The sequence below is a fragment of the Aplidium turbinatum genome, chromosome 5 (assembly GCF_918807975.1).
Source record: "Aplidium turbinatum chromosome 5, kaAplTurb1.1, whole genome shotgun sequence".
NCBI lineage: Eukaryota > Metazoa > Chordata > Ascidiacea > Aplousobranchia > Polyclinidae > Aplidium > Aplidium turbinatum.
Genome location: NC_137476.1, coordinates 36,747,427 through 36,753,500, shown reverse-complemented (window position 1 = coordinate 36,753,500; position 6,074 = coordinate 36,747,427).

Below are 6,074 nucleotides of genomic sequence, written 5' to 3'. Positions count from 1 at the left end.
TCCAGAGTAATCTGTCACTAGCAAGGTTTTCCCATGAATCCAGATCAATGTTTGCATGGTTGAGGGAGACTTTCAGCTGACCTTTGTATCTCATTGTTGGTCTTCAGGGGGGGGGGGGGGGTTCCTGTCTCTAGTTGTCCCTCCTCGTTGTGCCTTCTCATGACATGCCCTGGCCAGCGAAGGCAGTGTTGCAATATGGTGGCTTCTAAACTGGGAAACTTAGCCTGATCAAGGATTGCATCTTTGGTGAGACAATTTTCCCAACGAGTGCCTAGCATTTGACCCAGTTTCGTCTGCTGAAAATTTTCAAGACGTTTGATGTCACGGCGGTATAATGTCCAGGTTTCACAAGCATAAAAAAGGGTGGATAGAACGACTGCCGGGAGGACCATAATTTTTGTCCGGATAGATATAGCATGGTTGTTGAAAACACAATGGTTAAGTCTTCCATAGGCACAATGTGCTGCTTGTAAGAGATGTTCAATATCCTTTGACAGTGTTACAAACAACCAAAAAAATGTGGCCATGTGGCCGGTGTCCTTTTAAAAGGCAACAATAAATATAAAGCAAAATAAACAAATAAAAAAAGCAAAACCTTACACAAATTAGAGTGTAGTAGGAAGCACAATATTATAGAGTGTCAAATTATGAAGAAACATAATTCATATCTATTACCAATAGGCAATAAAACATGCATGTTACTCCTCACTTCACTTCATCGGGCTCTTCTCATTTTTCAACAATTTTCAAACTTTCACAAAATTCAGAAAAAATACGTTGTTCGCAAATATTTATCAACACCTTCCAAAACAGACCCTAAGCAACTACTAGCAAGTCCAAAATGATTCAAGCAAAATAAGATGATGCAATACTGATGCATTCAAAACGGTGTCCTTTTAAAAGGACACCGGCCGTAAATGGGTTACAGCAAAAACACTTAAATTGGGCCCCTCTCCTTTATTCTACTCCAACAAGAAAATATTTAGTGCTAAAATACTACTAATATGGAATATGATAAACAAAAGTGATTGTACAAGTTTAGCTGTTTGAATGAAATTGAGCAAATCGTAGAAATATTAAAAATATTTTTTATTTATTAAAATCTTGAACTTTTGACTTATCATATCAGATTAACTACATCGCACACGAACAAAGCGTTTCGTTTAGCTAATGCAAACTTAAATTTAGAGTCGAAATACGCAACAAAATGATTTGAGACCAGATTGCAATTGGGGTTCTTGGCTCTTTCCCAGGGACCAAAACCTGAAGCCCTATTTTTTATCTTTTAACATTTCTGAAGGTAAATCAAGCAAAAATCACTTGACACAAAAAACACTCGAAACTACACAACGGCTCCTACTATGCATCAAAATCTTTAACTACCCACCGTGACAGTGAATACGTTTAAAATACTGTACTGTAATTTGCCAAAGCTTTTTTGTTATTTGTTTTGGAATTTAACTTTTTGTTTGCTTGCGTTTGGTTTAATTTTCGTAACATAGCTGTATTTTACCCCTTCAACAAAAGTAAACTGATCGTACAGCTTCGCTTGTAAGGGCTGATCAAAAACTTTAGTGTTCAGTCTTTGGTTGCTCTGAATTTCCCATTGCTTTTAATACGCTAGGTTTATAATTGTAAAGTTGTGTAAGTATCAGCCATGGCTTTTAAAGTTTACAGTAAAAGAAAACAAAAACTGACCAACTGACTGTAGCCGCCTGTTTCATCTTCTGATAATGCCGTGACATTTCATCTTAATTATGTTGTTTTTATGTTGACATTTTTATGTTTCTGTTTTTTTTTTACAAATCTGTGAAGTGCGTTAAGTCACGAATTGCAGTGGCTGTCATATGTTTATTAAAAATAATGAAAGGTTGAAATGAATTTCACAACAGAATTCTAAACGGAAATATTTGTTTCTTTTAAATCTTGTTTCATCAATTTGGCAAGTGTGGTTTGTGGACTTTAAACACGTGTAAGCTTTAACAAAATTGATGTCTATTGCTGGAAGTGTTTGCCTATTTTTGTAAAAGAAGCTGAAAATTTACATGAATTCAAAACTCGCTTGAAAAGGTTCTATTTCCCTGAACATTATTGCTGAAAGTACCATATTAATTATTATCTCCATTGTCATGTACAGCGCCCAGGAACATAGTTTGCACTGTGGATGTGGTGCTATATAAATGTTGTTATATAGTATTACTAGTATTATTAATCATGCAATGCAAAAGACAAACCTGTAGACAACAATTGAAAGATACTACTTTTAAATCTATATTGAAAGCATCCACTTGTAGATAATTGGTTTAAATTATTGGACAAAAAAATATTCAAATTTTTTTGTTCAGTTCCCCAATTAACTCTTGCACTACATGGTTAGCCTTTGATCATATTCTGTGAGGGTAGTGCATTATGGAATAGATGATTGCATATTCCACTCTTTTTCCAATAATTTTTAGTTGAAGTAACCCATACGTGTAGAAACTAGGGGTGCAGGGGAACAACCGCACTACTAAAATTTTTGTTTTGTCAAAAATTTGTGTAAATTTAGAAAAGATTGGGCAAGAACTTTTAACATATTTTATAAATTTACTAACGAGTTACGTAGACAAAACACATAAACACTTCTGCAATGACATAATGGGATTCCGAGTGCAAAATTCTCTTTAGTTCTTGCTGTAGGCCTACAAAGCCGTTGGAAGGAAAACTTGAGCCCGTAACAAAGAGATCAACTGTCACCTGAATTTTCAAGACACGACTGAAAAACACTTTAAAAGAGAAGCATCCAGAAGGGAAATGCTGATAATTTCGTTGAGGAAAGAAATGGTATCGGCGATTTACCCCAAAAAAGCAAGCGTTGTTTTCAGAAATGGATTACATGCAAATACACTACGTCTAAAGTAATGTAAACCGACACGCAATTCATACTGTGAAAAGAATGAAACTGAGTGAAAATTTAACAGATTTGATTTGAGCGCCGCACGAGTCTTCAAATCAGCCGTTTATATCCTGTACACGAAAATTTTACGTTTAATTAACGTAGAACTTGAACAGTTAAATAGAATACATAGGTGAGTGAATAGAATATTATGTCCGAAAAGCAATCAGCTTCATATAAAGTCAACAATTACGCTGTATTTCAATGTTTTCAATATTTTCAGTGCATCAGCTCTACTCCTGACTATGCCCACTGCATATCAATGGACCGAGTGTGTGACAACCCTTCTCACTACTGACATCAGTGTTCCCGAATTGCAATTCCGTCACTGGAGGCGAATCCCTATCCGTCAAATATCCTTCATCCGAAGTTTCAGGAGTAGAGTTCTTATCACAATTGCATTTGAAGCTGTTGTCCTCACGGGTACCTGCGTTTTGAAAAAAAATCGAAATATAATTTTTGGTGTGGTCATTCATGTTTTGTTCACGACTTAATTGAAACGAGAGTGGGGCAATGTGATGGGTAGCAAGCAGTGGTGTACCTATGCAAAATCGCGCCAATGGCATAGTTTAAATGTGCGCCCTTTTTAACAATTTAAGTTAAATATTGCATACAAGTCTTTTATGAACAAATCACGAGGAAAACAAATGTGTTATTGCAGCTTGCAACTTCTACTTTCGTCTCTTTCGCCCTTCAGCCCCACTTTCCGTTTTCTTTGTATTAATTTGTTTCATGGTCTGTTTTTATAATTATTTGGAATTAAAAGGACAAGTAAAAGTTAAAGTAAAATAATAGGCTCTATAATTATAATGTATATGCCTACATGGAAAAAATATTTTCAAAGTATTTTACGTATTGGTCTACTTAAAATTCATCTCAACAGAGCGCTATGTTAATGCAACCGGCGGTGACCGACCAATAGATACCGGTATTTTTGTCGGATAATTGTGGATAAAAATAAAACGATCCAAGCCCGGCAGATTTTTTCAAAAACTAATATTAATTAATTTAATTTGTCGCCGACATTTGCTGGCATGTCGGCGCGTTTTGTGAGCGTTGGGTTGTGTGTTCACTAGAGATTGAAGAAACTAATAGCGACAGTGGTGCCGAAGTAGGGGGGATGGAGAGGATATATCCCCCCCAATATTTTAGCAGCATCCCCCCCAATAATTCATAAAAAATTATTTGCTATGAAATTGTACTTCGATTTAGTTGTTTGCAAGCATCTTGAATTGCTGTTGTTTTTGTTTTATTGATGTTTGATCACAATCCTAAATTGTCTTGGATTTGACGCTAGACAATGAAGGACCTTCATTGAAGGTATTAAGGACGAGTTGGACCAGGCCTTTGGCCAATGCACTGCAATAATGCTGATGAGGGGACTCATTGTATTAATCTCCTGTGCAGGCCTTGTGTCTCTGGTATGCAATGGATTAATCTCCTGCGTTTAATCACAGCTCGTAACTATAGTTTGCCCAGTATGCTATTCTGTTGCTTGTGAGAGGTTGTTTTCCAATCTTCGTAGATTGAAAACCTTTCTGAGAAATACTTTGGGACAGGAAAGGTTGAATGCTAGCATTATTTGCAACATTTACCAAAATATTCTTAATGACATCAGCATAAATGACGTTGCTAATGAGTTTTAAATGCGCACTACCGTAAGACGCAACATGTTCGGTTTTAACAAGTTCTTGTCATGTGTTTGAAAGTTATTATTTTTGTCATAAATTTGCAGATGCTCTTCTGCAGCTTCGATTGTTTTCAGTATCCTGACTATAGTGACTGTCCTATTGTGCAACAAGTGTATAGTGATTCTAGAGAAGGAGAGGACAAGCAGAAAAGTATCACTTCTGTTTTTTTTTGGAAAAACTAAGCATTTATTGGAAGGTCATAGGTTCGAATCCCGCTGGAGGTAGCCTGCCAATTTCTTTGCTTGTTTCTTAATCTTGCAGCAATCATTCACAAGAGCACTGGTAGCACTTTTATCTCCATGATTTCTTATCTGTATATTATGTTGTTAGCAGCTAATTTGCCGAGGTCCGGTGATTGTTTTATAAACTTAATACCGGTACCACTAAAATTGTGTATAAAAATATGCATCCCCCCCAATGTTCAAAAATCGTCTAAAATTTGATAAATTGTTAATTTATCCTCCCCCAATCCTCAACTAACTTCGGCACCACTGAATAGCGAATCATTCCCAATCCGAACATTGGTGTTATCCGCTTGATAACTTGAGAAAGTTAGGTAAAAGTACTACGGTAAAGCACAACTGCTTGTGAAGTTGTGAATGAACCTCAAAACTTCAGACTGCTAGGCAGCGCCAGCACAGCACGTAAAATAAATTACACTTAGCCTAATTCTTGGTCTCAAAATTTTATATAATCATGCTTATAGGCTCGATAATACTTTAATGCTAATTTCCTCCTAGAACAGACTGCGTGATCTAGTCAGGCCAAAATGAAGTCATACACCAGATTAGATTTATAAATTCTTATAAAAATAAATAAGTTCTGGTGCTACTTCAAAGCTTCCGCTGCTTAGCGACTTCACTAAACTTCCAATTGTTGCTGATTGAACGCAAAATGAGCCAGGAGAGGCACAATGTTGCTTTGGTAACGTCACAATTCCATTGTTTAAACATATTTAAAAAACTTTAAATTGACATCAAATACATGCCACGAATTTTCAACCAGGTCTCGGAATCACTTTCTGTTTTTACATGCATTCTTCTCTAATTTTTAACTTCACTAAATCTGATGACAAGGCTTCAATCACGTGATTAAAACAACGATCAGACTGTTTGAATATAGAAATATTATAAAACTTGAGTACGGTAGCTCACTCAGTTATACCAAAAACACGACTTCAGACCCATCATAAAAGCTGGGGGTGGATGCTTAGTTTTATTGCATTGAAGGCAGTTTTGTCACTTCTTTGCCATACAGAAAAAGAAAGGGAAAATGAATTTATTTGACATTCAGAATCTATATTTGTTGAGTTTAGTTTGTTTTTATTTCTGACTATTACAACAACAAACAGTATATCCCAAACATAACAGAGGTTTAGAAAAGGGTAGATGTGACGACACCTTAAATAGTTACACATACACGCCTTTAATAGTTTAACACCTACAATA